The sequence below is a fragment of the Coregonus clupeaformis genome, chromosome 6 (genome assembly GCF_020615455.1).
Source record: "Coregonus clupeaformis isolate EN_2021a chromosome 6, ASM2061545v1, whole genome shotgun sequence".
NCBI classification, from domain to species: Eukaryota; Metazoa; Chordata; class Actinopteri; order Salmoniformes; family Salmonidae; genus Coregonus; species Coregonus clupeaformis.
This window is the reverse complement of record NC_059197.1, coordinates 14,201,837-14,222,163: the sequence shown is the minus strand read 5'-3', so window position 1 is coordinate 14,222,163 and position 20,327 is coordinate 14,201,837. Positions and strand designations below refer to the sequence as shown.

At 43.2% G+C, this 20,327-nt stretch overlaps 1 protein-coding gene across 1 annotated transcript in view; it reads right to left on the bottom strand.

The window, feature by feature from the left end:
* LOC121567770 (G protein-activated inward rectifier potassium channel 4) overlaps window positions 1-11,062 on the bottom strand; it is a 43,185-nt gene extending 32,123 nt beyond the window's left edge. Inside the window, exon 1 of the mRNA XM_041878031.2 lies at window positions 10,873-11,062. The gene's annotated coding sequence lies outside the window, so the exon portion shown is untranslated. The remainder of the gene's footprint in view (window positions 1-10,872) is intronic.
* Between the last annotated feature and the right edge of the window lie 9,265 nt (window positions 11,063-20,327).

Below are 20,327 nucleotides of genomic sequence, written 5' to 3'. Positions count from 1 at the left end.
AGTCACCTGGAATGCATTTCAATTAACAGGTGTGCTTTCTTAAAAGTTAATTTGTGGAATTTCTTTCCTTCTTAATGCCTTTGAGCCAATCAGTTGTGTTGTGACAAGGTAGGGGGAGTATACAGAAGATAGCCCTATTTGGTAAAAGACCAAGTCCATATTATGGCAAGAACAGCTCAAATAAGCAAAGAGAAATGACAGTCCATCATTACTTTAAGACATGAAGGTCAGTCAATACGGAACATTTCAAGAACTTTGAAAGTTTCTTCAAGTGCAGTCACAAAAACCATCAAGTGCTATGATGAAACTGGCTCTCATGAGGACTGCCACAGGAATGGAAGACCCAGAGTTACCTCTGCTGCAGAGGATAAGTTCATTAAAGTTACCAGCCTCTGAAATTGCAGCCCAAATAAATGCTTCACAGAGTTCAAGTAACAGACACATCTCAACATCAACTGTTCAGAGGAGACTGTGTGAATCAGGCCTTCATGGTCAAATTGCTGCAAAGAAACCACTACTAAAGGACACCAATAAGGAGAAGATACTTGCTTGGGCCAAAAAACACAAGCAATGGACATTAGACCGGTGGAAATGTGTCATTTGGTCTGGAGTCCAAATTTGAGATTTTTGGTTCCAACCGCCGTGTCTTTTTTGAGACGCAGTGTGGGTGAACGGATGATCTCCGCATGTGTGGTTCCCACTGTAAAGCATGGAGGAGGAGGTGTTATGGTGTGGGGGTACTTTGCTGGTGACACGGTCAGTGATTTATTTAGAATTCAAGGCACACTTAACAAGCATGGCTACCACAGCATTCTGTAGCGATACGCCATCCCATCTGGTTTGGGCTTAGTGGGACTATCATTTGTTTTTCAACTGGACAATGACCCAACACACCTCCAGGCTGTGTAAGGGCTATTTGACCAAGAAGGAGAGTGATGGAGTGCTGCATCAGATGACCTGGCCTCTACAATCCCCCGACCTCAACCAAATTGAGATGGTTTGGGATGAGTCGAACCGCAGAGTGAAGGAAAAGTAGCCAACAATTGTTCAGCATATGTGGGAACTCCTTCAAGACTGTTGGAAAAGCATTCCAGGTGAAGGTGGTTGAGAGAATGCCAAGAGAGTGCAAAGCTGTCATCAATGCAAATGGTGGCTATTTGAAGAATCTCAAATATAAAATATATTTAGATTTGTTTAACACTTTTTTGGTTACTACATGATTCCATATGTGTTATTTTATAGTTTGGATGTCTTCACTATTATTCTACAATGTAGAAAATAGTAAAAATAAAGAAAAACCATTGAATGAGTAGGTGTTCTAAAACATTTGACTGGTAATGTATGTTTTCGACAAAATAATGAAAAGGGCTGTCTGGCAGCCTCAGTTAATAGATAAAGATTTGTAGTTTTGTGAACAACTCATTGCTAAATGGCATATTATTATTATTATTATTATTATTGCATGTATAGCATTTTTTAAAACTTGAAATGAGACTTGACTTGAAAAAACTATTTACACGACTTGGACTTGACTCTAGACTCAACCCATTCTACTTGGCACTCAACTTGAGACTCAGACCTTATGACTTGAGACTTGCTTGTGACTGGAATAATAGTGACTTGATCCCAGCTCTGCAATCAGAGAACAATCACAAAATTGCTTCTACCTGAGAATAACAACACCATCTGATTTGTCTCTGTCATCCTGCTCTGACATTGCTCTGTTTGATCAGTGAGATGCAAGGCAAGGCATCATGGAGAAAATTGCAAAGCAGGGTGGAGGAGTGAGGGCCCACGTCACACATGAGATCCACACAGGAAAACAGTGTTGACATTGACGGGTTTAAAGCAAAGGGCAGAGCAACGTGACAGGCATCTGAGATGCAGAAAGACAGACAGACAGAGGAATACAAGACACACAAAGCCCCAGAAGAACCCTGGGTGAATGCATTATAGTGTCACTATGTCCTGCTTTCCAAGTCAGTTTAGGCTTTCATGCATTAAACATCTCCCCAGTGACTGGTGAACCCAGGACCTCTGTGCATACTCTGCCTGCGTTTGATTGCTGCTCTGCTCTCGTTGCAGACTCACCAGCGGTTGTGCGAACACAGATTCCAGCTCAGTGTTTTATCTTTAAGAGGGTAACAAGCGTTTATCTTGTTACTTGAAGAGTGACAGGATGCTTTGGGTAAATTGTGTTTAGGCTCTGATAGCATGAGCGCTCATCTGTCGTGTTTAGAGGCACGGTGATGGTGGCAGAGAAGTAAACCTGCTTTCCCCCTCTCTCTCTCTCTCTCTCTCTCTCTCTCTCTCTCTCTCTCTCTCTCTCTCTCTCTCTCTCTCTCTCTCTCTCTCTCTCTCTTTCTCTCTTTCTCTCTCTCTCTCTCTTTCTCTCTCTCTCTCTCTCTCTCTCTCTCTCTCTCTCTCTCTCTCTCTCTCTCTCTCTCTCTCTCTCTCTCTCTCTCTCTCTCTCTCTCTCTCTCTCTCTCTCTCTCTCTCTCTCTCTCTCTTTCTCTCACTACAGCAGCTGTGTCAGGCTGCTGTAGTGTTTCCACCTGTACACTTTCACTATATGTTTTTTGAGGACAATCCAAGTCTTTGTTTGAGTTACACAAACAGCTATTGTAAAGTTTAATTAACTTAATTAAAGACACTTTTAAAATGTAGTCGATGTCAGTCCTCTGTGGAGTTTGGAAAGTTGAGGGCTAGCCGTGAGGAGCCAGGTGGCCAGGCCAGGATGTGGCTTGTATCAATACTAATTACTGCTCCAATAACACGGCCGTCGGCAAGCAGAGTTAAACCGGCCTCTGGAGGACCGTAGTACAGAGGCCTTAGACTTCCCCCTAATCATTACTCTGCCTGAGAAGACAAATAAATTGATCAACAAGATAACTGGGTTTGGAGCACTTTATTTTCTCGATTAGCTTATATTTTCTCATAATTTAAAGGTAATAAAGCTCTTTAAAATAGCAAGTTTAGGGAGTCTGGGAAACAAACACATTTCCTGCCTGAAAATATCCATGAGACGTGCATGTTTTGCAAATTGTTTCAAGCTAGATCTGTGAACGAGCTACAGTATACCACGGTACTGTCCATTCCTCAGAGAATGATGAGTGCAGTGAGAAACTGCTAATTCTGCAGTAATCCTTTGGTTTACAATACAAATTCTGCTATTAGGGGGCACTCATCCATATATTCTAAGGTCATACAGACGCTTTCCGTTTTCCACTGAAAATGAAATGCTGAGGAGTCATCAAGACAGAGCACAGGTCTGGCAGAGGAGAGGAAAAAGAGAGAGAGCTGAGTCTTAAGCAGTATCTGCACTGGGAGGATCTGCACAATCAGTGCATAAGATAGATATCTCCTCTAGTGGAATAATTTGCTCCAATGTCTTTGTCATCTCTGTGGCCCAGCATTGGGAGCCTACCAGAACTTTCTTTCCCCTCCCCTGCTTTTCTCTTCCCAGAGCAAACTCTCAGCAGCAGCGTCATGGTTACCAGGTCCTCATACATGCGTTCGTCTCAGGCTAAGACAAGTGGCCCACAGTGCAGCGCTTCATCCCTATCTCTGCTCACTTATGACACTTTGAGGTTGGTCAGGGCAAATTACTAAAAACGTCTCTAAAGCCTGCGGATGCCAGCCAGCTTGGCTCCAGGCCCAGACTGCTTTTTCCCCTCCCTTTGGCTGATAGCCGGCCTTGAGCATATACAGTACAGTACTTGTATCATCTCTCACGGATCACCTTCTCCAGAGCAACAGACACTGCCTCAACTAGATGTCCTGCCCACACTGGAGACTATTAGCCTAATGAAATGACAACAGACAAAACAAATAAAACACCACACAGCCGCAGCCAGGAATAGCTGTCGCAAGTTGAGTCTCTGCTGCTTGCTCCAATCTCGTCCTCTCGCGCCCCTGCGCGAAGGGTACGTGTATTTATAAAAGTGATGCCCCAGACTCCCCAACACTGTTGAGTGATTCTGGACGGACTGAGCACCAGGCCAAGCCAAAAACACCCACTCTACTGGACCAGAGCAGTCCTACAGGACATGAATGTGGCGGGAGAGGGGGATGGGAGTTAAGGAGAGGACAGGAGCACCAACACCCTGTCCCGCTTTTATCAGGTGGCTCGTCAGCCTCTTGTCATGATTTACAGCCCAGAGCCCACATTCCCTCTCTCACAGCGCCTTCTCTGTAGGAGTGAGAGAGTGAGGGATGGATGGACGAGAGGAGGTAGAGAGCAGGAGAGAAAGAGAGGAGGGGGTGCCGAGTGCATGCAGGAAGAGCCAAAGGTCACACAGACCTAATTAGAATTCCTGCGGTACCTTGCTCTGTCCCTGCACCAGTCCTTTGAGGAGGCCGTTCTGCTCGCCACCACCATACTACATCAGAACATCCATGATGTCACTCAATAGGCCTTGAGATTGTTATATTAAACATATGTCTGTCTTCTCTGTGTTAATGGTGTGTGATTGAGGGCAACTTCTCCCCTGAGTGATGGATAATCACGCTTGGCTCCATAGATAGATGCGTACGCAAAGGAAAACTCCTCTGGAGATGGTTAAGTCAACAACATGTTCACTTATTTCACCTTAATGATAGTGTGTGTTGTAATTATGATTCTCCAGCATAGACACCACTACTGCTTCATACCACCTTCATATTATAGAACAAATAATACATTCATATTGTCATATGAAAGGAAAATGAAGATACAATTATAATTATGTCAATTAGATTGATGCACACATGCGTCAATAGACTGTTAAGGATTTTAATGTCATCAAACATTTTCTGAAGTAGATAATAATCATATGGTCATTGGGCAGATGGTTTTATCCAAACGGACTTACGGTGAACATGTACTGAGAAAGGACTGATGCACCAGTCTCACCCTGAGAAAGATCATGTTCAATTGACTTGACCTGCATGTTAACCAGCTGGCCAGTGGAACTAAGGAACAGTATCATGGGATCTCCTCTAGAATGTCTTTATCAGGGTTAAGGAGAAACTGCCCCTAAAAACCAACTTCACATTTAGAAAACAGCCTACGTGGCATCGATATGAGTCCGAAACATTTATTTTACTGTCAGAATTGATTACAAAGTGTAAATAGGATAATTTTGGTCATAAAGTCAGTCTGATCCAAAACAGAGTTTTGAATGTAAATGAAGGTTGGTTTTGTTTCAATCCTGTGCACATGCCCACAGCTGGCTGCACACAAGTAATCATCAATTCGGAGTGCAGCTGCATGCAACCCAATCATAATGGATATTCCTATGGGGCTAGTTAGGGACCATCGGTAAATTACGCAATATACATGGGACAATATGTAAAAATGTGGATAGCACCAAATATCAGTAACTTAACCTCAAACCAACTATAATTTGTAGAAATTAATATACAGATATTGAAAGCGTTTAATGAGAGCATAAAAGGTGTGCAACTTGACAGCCCCTAACTAGACCTGGAGATAGGCTATCCAAAGTCAAACCAACTTTGCTACGGTCGCACACCAGCCGGCTGAAGCTAATTGGCGAAATAATTTGGCTAACTCTTCCCACCTGCGAACATACACGAGACACCCACATCAAACCACACCCCGAAACCAACTCACGTTTGAATTCAGCCATGGCCACTAGCATTTCTTAATGAACCACATCTAAAACGAGGCCAAATCAGGATGTTCAGCCGCCCTTTAACAATGAAGCTCCAGTCATTACAAGCTGCAGCAGCCTAATCCCCTTAATGACCTTAAAGATAAAGGACATCACTGCTTTTACAAGGAGCTCTGTCTCTAAAACCTCAATGTCATCCCACATTGTTCTCTGGTCGGTGACACTGGAAAGATTAGAGCATGGCCAATTATTACTCTCCTCCCACCTCCACCTCGGTAACGGCCAATTAACCTGGACAAGGAACGCTCTCCCATTCTGCCTAGCTGAGTGGCTTTACATGGGAGGAGCAAATTATTGTACTGCACTGTCAGACACGGTAGTAGAGACTGAAGGTGATCTGCTAGCTCTGTCTCTGCTGTACGAGGAGGTCTGGCTGTGACAGAGAGGCGAGGGGCATAGAGGACAAAAAGGTGACCCCTGCAGCTGCGGACCAGCCTCTGTTTAAGACACCCATTTTACAGGCTGCAGGAGGTGCGTTTGTTCTGCTTTCAAGCAGAGTGGACTACCATGTATCAACTTTATGTGTGACAGAACCAGGCAATAGCAATAGACAGAGCATAGACACACACATCTCTAAATCTCATACATTAAACATATACGATGACACTTTTAAACACAGAGCTCTTACATTTCCAATGGCCAAAAATGTACATTTACAGAGCTCAGTGTTGGCTATATCTTTCAATTATAAAACATGCTACAGGCTAGAGCAATTCTACAGTAGATTACTTTTTAATTCCGCTAACTAATTCTACAGCACAGCAGGTAACAGAAGAGAGCACTCCATTCATCCACAGTTGACCGTTACACAATATATAATATAAAGTATAGCTTTCTATTCTAATCATAAAGACACACAGTTTCTTCACGCTTGGCTAAGCTCCTGACACAGATGCATTGCTACAGTGCATTCGGAAAGTATTCAGGCCCCTTGACTTTTTCCACATTTTGTTACGTTACAGCTTTATTCTAAAATTGATTAAATGAATTTCTTTCCTCATCAATTTACACACAATACCCCATAATGCCAAAGTGAAAACAGGTTTTTAGATTTAACAAAAATACCTTATTTACATAAGTATTCAGACCCTTTGCCATGAGGCTCGACATTTAGCTCAGCTCAGGTGCATACTGTTTCCTTTGGTCATTCTTGAGATGTTTCTACAACTTGATTGGAGTCCACCTGTGATAAATTCAATTGATTGGACATGATTTGGAAAGGCACACACCTGTCTATATAAGGTCCCTCATTTGACAATGCATGTCAGAGCAAAAACCAAGCCATGAGGTCGAAGGAATTGTCCTTAGAGCTCCAAGACAGGAGTGTATCAAGGCACAGATCTGGGGAAGGGTACAAAAATAATTCTGCAGCATTGAAGGTCCCCAAGAACACAGTGGCCTCTATCGTTCTTAAATGAAAGAAGTTTGGAACCACCAAGACTCTTCCTAGAGCTGGCCACCCGGCCGAACTGAGCAATCGAGGGAGAAAGGCCTTGGTCAGGGAGGTGACCAAGAACCCGATGGTCACTCTGACAGAGCTCCAGAGTTCCTCCGTTGAGATGGGAGAACCTTCCAGAAGGACAACCATCTCTGCAGCACTCCACCAATCAGGCCTTTATGGTAGAGTGGCCAGACGGAAGCCACTCCTCAGTAAAAGGCACATTTTGCCAAAAGGCACTCAAAGGACTCTCAGACCATGAGAAAAAAGATTATCTGGTCTGATGAAACCAAGATCGAACTCTTTGTCCTGAATGCCAAGTGTCACGTCTGGAGGAAATTTGGCACCATCCCTACGGTGAAGCATGGGGGTGTCAGTATCATGCTGTGGGGATGTTTTCGAGTGGCAGGAACTGGGAGACTAGTAAGGATTGAGGGAAAGATGAACAGAGCAAAGTACAGAGAGATCCTTGATGAAAACCTGCTCCAGAGTGCTCAGGACCTCAGACTGGGGTGAAGGTTAACCTTCCAACAGGAGAACGACCCTAAGCACACAGCCAAGACAAATGCAGTCGCAAAAACCATCAAGAGCTATGATGAAACTGGCTCTCATGAGGACCGCCACAGGAAAGGAAGACCCATTGTAACCTCTGCTGCAGATGATAAGTTCATTAGAGTTAACTGCACCTCAGAAATTGCAGCCCAAATAAATGCTTCACAGAGTTCAAGTAACAGACACATCTCAACATCAACTGTTCAGAGGAGACTGCGTGAATCAGGCCTTCATGGTCGAATTGCTGCAAAGAATCCACTACTAAAGGACACCAATAATAAGAAGAGACTTGCTTGGGCCAAAAAACACAAGCAATGGACATTAGACCAGTGGAAATCTGTCCTTTGGTATGATGAGTCAAAATGTGAGGTTTTTGGTTCCAACCGCCGTGTCTTTGTGAGACGCAGAGTAGGTGAACGGATCTCTGCATGTGTGGTTCCCACCATGAAGCATGGAGGAGGAGGTGTGATGGTGTGGGGTGGTTTGCTGGTGACAGTCTGTGATTTATTTAAAATTCAATGCACAGTTAACCGGCATGGCTACCACAGCATTCTGAAGCGATACGCCATCCCATCTGGTTTGGGCTTAGTGGGACTATCATTTGTTTTTCAACTGGACAATGACCCAACACACCTCCAGGTTGTGTAAGGGATATTGGAACAAGAAGGAGAGTGATGGAGTGCTGCATCAGATGACCTGGCCTCCACAATCACCCGACCTCAACCCAATTGAGATAGTTTGGGATGAGTTGGACAGCAGAGTGAAGGAATAGCAGCCAACAAGTGCTCAGCATATGTGGGAAGTCCTTCAAGACTGTTGGAAAAATATTCCAGGTGAAGCTGGTTGAGAGAATGCCAAGTGTGCAAAGCTGTCATCAAGGCAAAGGGTGGCTACTTCGAAGAATCTAAAATCTAAACAATATTTTGATTTGTTTAACACTTTTTTGGTTACTACATGATTCCATATTTGTTATTTTATAGTTTTGATGACTTCACTATTATTCTACAATGTAGAAAATAGTAAAAATAAAGAAAATCCCTTGAATGCATAGGTGTGTCCAAACCGTTGACTGGTACTATACGTAAATGTGTTTTATTTATTTATAAATTTGCAAAAATTGCTAAAAACCTGCTTTTGCTTTGTCATTATGGGATATTGTGTGTATATTGATGAAGGAAAAAAACATTTGAATCAATTCTAGAATAATTCTGTAACATAACATAATGTGTAAAAAGTCAAGGGGTCTGAATATTTTCCCAATGCACTGTATTATAGAAGCTTTTTAACTCTGCCATGCCTACCACCTTCCCCAGAGACCCTGTGTTCACTAAATAAACAGACACAATTCATTATTCACACACAGTTATCTCATCTTAATGTCTCCTTAGATTTGGGCTAGCGTTCTGGGCTGAATCCAACATCTGTCCACAAAATGAGAGAGACTGGGTTGGTTTCAGCGGTTGACAAAGGTGATGCGCAGAGGCTGGATGATGATGATGATGATGGCTTTACAAGACGAGTTGCAGTATAACTCTAATGCAGTTTACAAGATCAAAGGGCCATCCATCAAAATCACTTACGGTGCTGCAACTTTCACCCCGTGCAACAATCAAACAGCCGTCCAGGCTGCACTGTTTACAGATAGACTGGTCAGAATGAAGTGATGCCTATACAGATAGACTGGTCAGAAGGAAGTGATACCTATACAGATAGACTGGTCAGAATGAAGTGATACCTATACAGATGGACTGGTCAGAATGAAGTGATACCTATACAGATAGACTGGTCAGAATGAAGTGATACCTATACAGATGGACTGGTCAGAATGAAGTGATACCTATACAGATAGACTGGTCAGAATGAAGTGATGCATATACAGATGGACTGGTCAGAATGAAGTGATACACTAAATGTGTGGGAGAAAAAAAACTGCACATTGCCTCAAAAGGTCAATTTTTTTAGCATAGAATAAAATATGTGCTATGTGCTACTGTTCTGCACCATCCTTCTACTATAGCAGTTAGCCCTGCCTTTACACTGATCAAGGGGAAATGTATTAAAAAATTATGATCACATACACATTCTGCATGAGTACTGAACACTATTACACCACTTCTGCATTCCCTACTGAGGACATTCCCGGGAACATTGCGTAGGAAAAAAAATCTTGTTGGCCAAGGCCACTGACCTGATTGTCTTGAAAGTTTTACAGCGACAACTCTCAAGATGTTTTGTGCAGAGTGCACTCAACCAGGACAGCCTATAACAGGACAGCCTATAACAGAACAGCCTATAACAGGACAGCCTACAGTATAACAGCAGACAATAGCACATCACAATGGCACTGAAACCAGACTCTAATGCCAGGCTCAGAGAGGACTGAGCGCTTCAACGGAATCAATACAAATGATTTGCTCTAAATTCTTTGCTAGTCTCTGATATTCCAGCGAAAAGCTACAGCAAACAGATAATGGCCTCTCTCTCTCTCTCTATCCCTCTCTCTCCACCTTTCCTTCTTTCATTGAATGTGTGGACTGTGTTGTGCTGTCACCCTCCATAGCAAACCCCCACACTATTGGCTGCTGCACTCGTAAAACTCCTCTATTGTACTATGGGAGAATTAAAGCATCCTCTCGCACCAGACAGCTAGGCAGGCACACAAAGGCAGTAGCATCTGCAGCATCTCACAGTGGTCTGACAGGGCTGAAAACCTATTGCTTTTTCATTACCTAGCCCTCGCAGTGAGGGCAAACAAATGCACGGGTGATCTATCACTGCAGTGACATTAGTGATATAGAACACAGGCAGGCTGGGATGGGACAGAGGTTGCAGGCAGGCATGCAGGCAGGCAGGCAGTCAGGCTAGCAGGCTGGAGGAATCTGAGGCAGCTGAGCTCCACCACAACACACCATATCAGTCTCTCTCTTGGGGAGCATAAGAGCCATACTATATAATTTTAATTCACATACGCTGTTTGATCTGACACGCGGCTAAGTGGACGATGGCGAGGTGGTGAATTACGGAAGGCAATGACAGCACAGCAATGCATTCAAAGGCAGATCGAATGGCTCAGCTGCAGCCTGAGGGTACCCTATAACCACAGTGTTAGGCTTGCATCAGCGCTATACTTTCTCCACCCCTCCAGCTCTCTCGCTCTGCTCCGTCCGTGTCTCCCCACTTTTCTCAGTTTAGCATGAGTCTTACCTTTAGGTGGCAACAGGAGTAGCTGGCAGGCTCCCGTCGAGGCATTTCACGGCTACTGCTCTCCCCTGGACTCCACTCTCCTTCCCTTGCTTTGTTCAGCAGCCCTCCTGCCTCCCAGCTCTTCTCTTCTCCTCTTCACCGCTCTAGTCCTGTGTGTATGTGTGTGTGTGTGTGTGTGTGTGTGTTTGAGTGTGTGTGAGGGAGAGAGAGCATGTGAATGTGTGTGTGTGTTTCCTCCCCCAACCACCCCCAACCACCCCTTCCCCCAACCACCCACCTCCCCCTCTTGCTCTTCTCTCACTTCCACACAGAGCTCTTGTCTCTCAGGATTTGTCCTTTACGTGTGTGTGTGTGTCTGTGTGTGTTTGTGTGTGTCTGTGTGTGTGTGTGTGTCTGTGTGTGTTTGAATTTGTGCAGAAAGTGTCTATGTGTGTGTGCCTGCCTACCACATGGCTCGTTTCACTCTGCAGGCAAAGGCATAGAGGAATGAGCTGGGAAGAGGAAATACTGAGAGAGAGAGAGAGAGAGAGAGAGAGAGAGAGAGAGAGAGAGAGAGAGAGAGAGAGAGAGAGAGAGAGAGAGAGAGAGAGAGAGAGAGAGAGAGAGAGAGAGAGAGAGAGAGAGAGAGAGAGAGAGAGAGAGAGAGAGAGAGAGAGAGAGAGAGAGAGAGAGAGAGAGAGAGGGGGGGATAGGGAGAGAGAGAGAATAGGGGGAAAGAGGATAGAGAGAGTGAGGGAGAAAGAGAGAGGATAGGGAGAGAGAGGATAGAGAGAGTGAGGAAGAGAGAGAGAGGATAGGGAGAGAGAGATAGGCCAAAGAGAAGTGCTGTATAATCAATTGCTCTAAAACTGCAGTTGAGGAAAAGGCCCTGAGGGGTTCAGCGAGAGAGAGAGAGAGAGAGAGAGAAAGAGAGAGAGAGAGAGAGAGAGAGAAATGAGGGAGGGAGAGTAAGAGACATATAGAGAGAGGTTGGAGGTGTAGGTGAAGTGAGAGGAGAGGAGAAGGAAGAGAGTATCAGGGGAGGGAAGTTTGGACCTGGTGTTTCCCTGGGAAAGGTCATTAGAGTGATCAGCGCAGCTCTTCTGTAAAGCTCCCGTTGGGAGAGAGCGAGAGGGAGAGGTTCTGGGTGCATGGGGAGTTTATATTAGCATGGTGTCAAGGTAGAAACATAATACACTGAATTTTTAAGTTTCACACTTTAAGACATTAATCATTTACCTCATCTCCAGAACCATGGTATTATGTAAAATGTGTTCTGGGTGACCTTTTATTCATCAATTTATCCATTTACATACACATGATGTACAGTATTGTCAATTGAGTTGCACAATTTTTGTTAGCTACATTGGATCCCAATAATAAATAGGAAAACAGTGTTTACTGTGCACACAACAGCTCAACTATATAAGAGCATGTTGGGATACTGTGAATGGAAAGAAAATACAGTACAAACTCTAAATAATTGAATTAGCCATGTAGTAAAAATAGGTCAGGCAGGACAGCTATGTTGCTGTAATTAATGGTCCTGGAGGATGACTGCACATCTCATTCACAACCAGCGACCATCTGTCTGACCCTTCACACAAGCCTTGTCCTCATTTACCATGGACTGATGGGAGGCTGGGCCACAGGGTTGTCGGATGTGTCCCTGGAAAATGTTAATTACCCAGACTTAGGAGGCACCAAATTCTGAATGAGTGAGTCATTTATCTCCCTCCCTCCCTCCCTCCCTCCCTCCCTCCCTCCCTCCCTCCCTCCCTCCCTCCCTCCCTCCCTTCCTTCCTTCCTTCCTTCCTTCCGTCCTTCCTTCCTCGTTTACATTCCCCTGCCTTGTCCCAGGGTTCATTAGTTGTGATTGACACTTCAATGAACTGAAGTGTTACCAGCTCCCAAGAACAAGAAGGACCAGGCAGGAGGACCAGGCAGGAGGACCAGGCAGGAGGACCAGGCAGGAGGACCAGGCAGGAGGACCAGGCAGGAGGACCAGGCAGGAGCAGAGCAGGGAAATCAGAGAACGCCAAGGACCCACACCAACTCCTCATCACAGAAGAAACAGGACTATGGAGTAAGGGAGGGAGGGAGGGAGGGATTGCTTAAAAAATGAAAATAGTATTCCATAATCACTCTGCTCTGTTGGCTAACTAATAGTGCTGCAGAAAGTTGTAGGTTTTAACTGCTTTTAAGGTACAGTCCCTGCGTTAATGTCTACAATATTTATCCCCTTCACTAAATTATCATTTAGCATTTGATATTAAGCAAAGAGAGGGCCAACATTAAAAGCATTGTAATGATACATTCATAATGAAGCATATCTATTGGCGCCAGAAAATTATTAAATTATTAATTTATTGTCTGTGCTGGGACCGATTTGTTTAACTTCAATAAATCACCTTGTCAGCAAAGCAAACATTTTGGGCATTCAGATCGTGTAGATCATTGTCTTGGATTGAGCTGCTGGTCAAAGACTGTTATGATGTTTCAAGAACAAACCCAGATTAGACCATCCATTTACCAGCCAACCATCAATATACACTGGACAAAAATAGTGTTGGTCCCATGTTTCATGAGCTGAAATAAAAGATCCCAGAAATGTTCCATATGCACAAAAAGCAGAATATTTTTCAATTGACTGATTTCCTTATATGAACTGTAACTCAGTAAAATCTTTGAAATTGTTGCATTTTGCTTTTATATTTTTGTTCAATATACGTACACGTGTTTGATGCACAAACTAATTTATGGAAAGAGAACATCTATTAGTGTTTAAATTATGAATTATCTCATGGTGTGTGGACCAACTTCTTTTATGTGGATACATTATTCATCTAGATCTACTCAAGCTAATGTAATGGGGTTTTATCCTGTTGTTCAGGACACTTTCATTTCCTCTATGGGGCTCTTAAAATAAGTCAGATGGGGAGATAAAAGTTAAGATTCCAGGACCACTGAACAATTGATCTGCGACACCGCAGTTAAAAAGACTGTCAATGTTTTTGAAGTATTGGTTAGATTCTCCAACTTTCTACCTCCTATCCGGCACACTATTTAAACTGAGAGAACTGCAACAATTTCTCTAGAAGAGGTTTGGGTTTCAACTTAAAAACAGGGAAGCAAGGATGCACTCGACTGGAAGACTAGACCACTTGCACACGATGGTGTGTGATGCATGAGAAGGTTAGCCCTGACACACTGACACTGTGTGGAGAGAAGGAGTAGCAGTAAATAACTGAAGAATTGCACTGACTGCTGCGGCTCTCTGTGTGCATGTACAGTTGTAAGTGTCGCTGCAGGTTTGTTGTAGATGTGAATAACTACAATAGTACAGGCTGTGGCTTCTGGCTGGGTTGGAGAGAGAGGCTTGTTGTAAACCATCTCTTGTAACAGTGTTGTCTATAAAAATGTTAATGTTGTCTGCTGGGAGGCCCTGACAGGCTCAGAGGGAGAAAAAAAACACTCCAGCCAGTGTCTGGTCTCTGCAAGTGGAACAGTGATGGATCGGCACCGATATCTGATAGTAATACCTCATCAAGCTGACCAGCCCTGTGGTTCTCAGGGAGGCCTGGCAAGGTTAGAAGGATCAGTATGTTGACTTTATAGGCTCATTCTGATCCCAATCAGCCTCATGTTGTGGTAGGGGAGTGAAGTGCTGACAGAGAAAAAGAACACAGGCTGAAAGGAAATGTTCAGTAGTGGGATATTCCACATCAACCATAAATGGAAGCTTTTCTACCACCCAAACAAACAACAGTTAAATGTAAAGGACTGTACCTGTAATTGTAAATAAAAAGGGAACTAATTATGGTGTTGCGGTATCTACAACAGCAGACGTGGAGAAACTAAACCAGTCAAGGGGAACAATAGAAAGATCTTGTTGGGCTTTAACTTAATGTTCTGTCTTACAAATGGTGCTCTTTGCACCTCTACAGATATACGATCTTCATTTGAGCCTGTTTGCTACAGCAGGGAAATAATCCTGCAGCAACAGGAAATGTGAATAGTTTTGTGGATTATAATTAATGGAAATTTTTGTAGGGGTAGATACATTTTCTGTAAGGGAAAATCAAGTCTGAAAGTGGGAATCACCAACTTCAGATTAAATTTCCTGCAGCAGGGTGATCAAATTAAGATCTGTAAGAAATTACATTGACACTCATACCATAACACACGCCACTGCACCCCTTATAGAACAGAACAGGGTGAGAAAGGCCGCTGGAGAAAAAATTGATTTTCAGCTTTTCAGAGGCTCAGATTTCATTTAGGCCTTTTCTTTCACTTCAGTGTAATTACTTTCTTCAAGCTATACGGCTGCTTAATCGTCATGAAGTTTTCAGAGGGGAGGACGTGCAATGGGAGGACAGGAGCTAGGTAATGCAAGACAAAGGAGGAAGGGACGTGCACGCACGCACACACACACAAACACACACACACACACACACCTCCATGTGACCCTGAGAGTCTATACCTGCACTTGTAAGATGCTTGCATGGTAAGCTGCAGCCACAGTGCGTCTGAGGAAAGCCTCCAAGCCACGTCAAGGTCTAACTGGAACAGCCTCACCCACCTCATCCACAAAAAGACATCATAACTGTATGCCCCTGTCCTAGAATCATGTTGATAAAAGCTTGCTTTGCTGAACGTTTTCATTTTTCTCATCTGTCAGTGAAATGTGTGCACCGATGCATTCAGACAATGAGGCAGCTACATGCCAAACAAATCATTTTAAAAGTGAAGGACTATTTGTATGATCAAAAGCAGCCAATAATTTCTTAGTGCGACCCAATTTTCCATGTCAGACAATGCTTTGTATTTGAGAGCGTAGCAGCCTACCATTTCTACCAGAGACTCTGCGGGGCAGACATGTTTGAGGAATATGAATGTCCCTCAATGTGATAACTCTGCATAAAGCTTCCCTGTAGAAAAACTGAACTATTCAGAGCAAATCAAGCATAGCATGCATACTTACACTCATTGCTGAAACCATCATGTGTGACAACAGATTTTTTTAATCATAAATGAAAAAGGAAATAATTTGTTATGAAAAAGCCTAAATTATCCTCTAACTTCAATTAATTGCAAGTCTTTGTGGAGCGCTTGAGGCCAAATTTTGCAGTTAGTTTTGATTGTAGGCTACATTAAACGGATTCTGCTCTGCTGAACGTTGTAACTTAGTATTTGCTCTGACCTGCTTTTCTGACCAAAACTTCTAAACATTCCATGAAAAAGAGCTGGAAATATCATTGATTGAGTGATATTACAGAATGGGACAGCCGAGTGCTAAAGCGCGTAGCGCATAAACATTGTCTGTCCTTGGTTGCAACACTCACTACCGAGTTCCAAACTGCCTCTGGAAGCAACGTTAGAACAATAACTGTTCTTCGGGAGCTTCATGAAATGGGTTTCCATGGCCGAGCAGCCACAAACAAGCCTGAGATACCCACGTGCAATGCCAAGCGTCGGCTGGAGTGGTGTAAAGCTCGCTGCCATTGGACTCTCGAGCAGTGGAAACGCGTTCTCTGGAGTGATGAATCACGCTTCACCATCTGGCAGTCCGACGGACGAATCTGGGTTTGGCGGATGCCAGGAGAATGCTACCTGCCCGAATGCATAGTGCCAACTGTAAAATTTGGTGGAGGAGGAATAATGGTCTGATGCTGTTTTTCATGGTCCGGGCTAGGCGGTTCGACGAGCAGATGTCCACATACTTTTGGTCATGTAGTGTATTATTAACCTTATATCAAGATCATACTGGCTCATACATGCTTATAACAGGTAATAACGAATTATAGCTTATACAGGTTCAGGAGTAATGCTGGGAAAGGTACTTTCTTGTATATTGGAGCCTCAGAGTGGAATGAGTTGCCTCTTCCCATAAAAACAACGTCCTCTCTGGGCAGCTTTAAAAATAAAGTAAAAAACTGTTTGATGCTTTCTGTGCCCATATGAATGTACCTTACAATGTAACTGCAATGATTATATATATGTTCTCCATTGTTTTAATGTTTTATTATCTCAATGCCAGACTGTGTTCAAACGTGTTCGATCTTGCCTAGCCATCTATGAAATATGGTCCCAGACTTTATTGAGTGTTATCCTCGATGATTTTACTCATGTGCATGTATGGCTTTTTCAAGTTTTATGTGCGCTTGTTTTTTTAAATGGTCGAATTAATAAACTAAACAAAAAAATACCTGGTCGTCACTAGTTACCACATCCACAAAGTCATAAACCCCGCCTATTTCTTCAATTTCTCTTCTTAAAATGTGATTTTAAACATAAACCTAACCTTAACCCTAGCCTTTACCACACCACTAACCTTACGCCTAACCCTAACTAGAAATGAAGACCAAAAAGCAGATATTTGTTTTAATTCATTTTTACGATATAGCCAATTTTTTGGCTGTGGTAACTAGTGGAAACCATTATACAGTGGGGGAAAAAAAGTATTTAGTCAACCACCAATTGTGCAAGTTCTCCCACTTAAAAATATGAGAGAGGCCTGTAATTTTCATCATAGGTACACGTCAACTATGACAGACAAAATGAGAAAAAAGAATCCAGAAAATCACATTGTAGGATTTTTAATGAATTTATTTGCAAATTATGGTGGAAAATAAGTATTTGGTCAATAACAAAAGTTTCTCAATACTTTGTTATATACCCTTTGTTGGCAATGACACAGGTCAAACTTTTTCTGTAAGTCTTCACAAGGTTTTCACACACTTTCGCTGGTATTTTGACCCATTCCTCCATGCAGATCTCCTCTAGAGCAGTGATGTTTTGGGGCTGTCGCTGGGCAACACAGACTTTCAACTCGCTCCAAAGATTTTCTATGGGGTTGAGATCTGGAGACTGGCTAGGCCACTCCAGGACCTTGAAATGCTTCTTACGAAGCCACTCCTTCTTTGCCCGGGTGGTGTGTTTGGGATCATTGTCATGCTGAAAGACCCAGCCACGTTTCATCTTCAATGCCCTTGCTGATGGAAGGAGGTTTTCACTCAAAATCTCACGATACATGGCCCCATTCATTCTTTCCTTTACACGGAAAAGTCGTCCTGGTCCCTTTGCAGAAAAACAGCCCCAAAGCATGATGTTTCCACCCCCATGCTTCACAGTAGGTATGGTGTTCTTTGGATGCAACTCAGCATTCTTTGTCCTCCAAACACGACAAGTTGAGTTTTTACCAAAAAGTTTTATTTTGGTTTCATCTGACCATATGACATTCTCCCAATCCTCTTCTGGATCATCCAAATGCACTCTAGCAAACTTCAGACGGGCCTGGACATGTACTGGCTTAAGCAGGGGGACACTGCAGGATTTGAGTCCCTGGCGGCGTAGTGTGTTACTGATGGTAGGCTTTGTTACTTTGGTCCCAGCTCTCTGCAGGTCATTCACTAGTGGTTCTGGGATTTTTGCTCACCGTTCTTGTGATCATTTTGACCCCATGGGGTGAGATCTTGCGTGGAGCCCCAGATCGAGGGAGATTATCAGTGGTCTTGTATATCTTCCATTTCCTAATAATTGCTCCCACGGTTGATTTCTTCAAACCAAGCTGCTTACCTATTGCAGATTCAGTCTTCCCAGCCTGGTGCAGGTCTACAATTTTGTTTCTGGTGTCCTTTGACAGCTCTTTGGTCTTGGCCATAGTGGAGTTTGGAGTGTGACTGTTTGAGGTTGTGGACAGGTGTCTTTTATACTGATAACAAGTTCAAACAGGTGCCATTAATACAGGTAACGAGTGGAGGACAGAGGAGCCTCTTAAAGAAGAAGTTACAGGTCTGTGAGAGCCAGAAATCTTGCTTGTTTGTAGGTGACCAAATACTTATTTTCCACCATAATTTGCAAATAAATTCATTAAAAATCCTACAATGTGATTTTCTGGAATCTTTTTTTCTCAATTTGTCTGTCATAGTTGACGTGTACCTATGATGAAATTTACAGGCCTCTCATCTTTTTAAGTGGGAGAAGTTGCACAATTGTTGGCTGACTAAATACTTTTTTCCCCCACTGTACCTAGGATGATTATGTAATAATTTCAGTCAGCCATGATCCTTTCTTGTGTTTCAACAGACATGTAGACTGGCTCTCTAGGAAACACATATGTATATAAAGGGGAATATTTATTGGAGCTTTCTGGAAGATAAAAACGCCACTTTTTTCTGGAAACAATACGAGGTGAAAGACGAGACAAACAGCAATTCACACCACGTCTACCCCCTACCCCACGAATTCACACATCTCCTCCACGCACCATGAATAAAGATAATACCAGTCTTACCCAAGAGGGCTATCTGTTTTGATCTAGGACATCGTCTCTTTCTTTCATCTCCTTTCTCTTTCAGTCTAACCTATGCATGTTGCTAGCTTTACTTTTCATTCACAATGGGGATGAGCTCACCAGGCCTTAGAAATATTACAGTAATCTGTGAATAAGGAAATGCGAATGTGCAGTCACAACACTTCAGGAGCTGTGAGCTACGGGTAGATCAGGGGAATGGGACTGTGCATCATAAATGCTGCATCACTGTTTGACGCAGGTTGACAATTCAATAGCAGATACAGCTCATATCCTATGTCACACGTATTATCACAAAACCTGGCTACAAACCAAGATCTTTATTTCCCCCATTGTGTGTGTCTGTGCATGTGTGGGTACTGTAAACAGTGGCACACAGCTTCCTCTTGATCTAGACATTGAGAGCCCAGACCCAGACATGGGTGGTGTAGCAGGGGGCAGTCAGGCTGGACCTGGGAACCAGCACTGTGTGGGCTAAACACATGCCCACTCAACAGCCCTGCTGGAGGGCTGTACGGGTAGCCTACTTTATGTTTGTGTGTGTGTAAACACAGTGATTCCAATCCCATCAGTACAAGGCTTTATAAAAGCACACACAGCTGTAGCACTGAGATACTACAGTTCAGAGGGCACACCATCAGAGACTGGGATCCAGGGTGCAACACAACTTTAGATTTCCACAGTTTCCACACTGACAGGTAAGCTCAGTTTGAGTGAGAATTTCATCTTCTGTAGTTGGGCCATTATCATCCAGTGAGTCACTTGGTATTCTCCTGTTATAACAACAGTGTAATGATGATATTTATCATGTTTAAATGCACCCACTTTGAGCATAGGGTGAGCTTGTCGTGTTACAGCTACTCTCTCCTACAAATATGTGATGCATATATTTTTTAATTGGCATTCCGCTAATGTTCTTCTTGCTTCCAAGAAGCACTGCTTCCCAAAACACTATGAGTGAAAAGTGGCATGTCTGCCAGTAAGCATATTATATGTAGTATGATTGATCTGACTCCACTCCAAACTTTGTGTGCAGGTGCATGTATAGGCTAGTTTGTGGTCTTGTATATTGTTGAGGCTGTTAACATTAAAAGGAAATGGTCTTGGGAGAAATATATATTTTTATTGTTATGGTTATTTGAGATATTTACATTAGCCACAG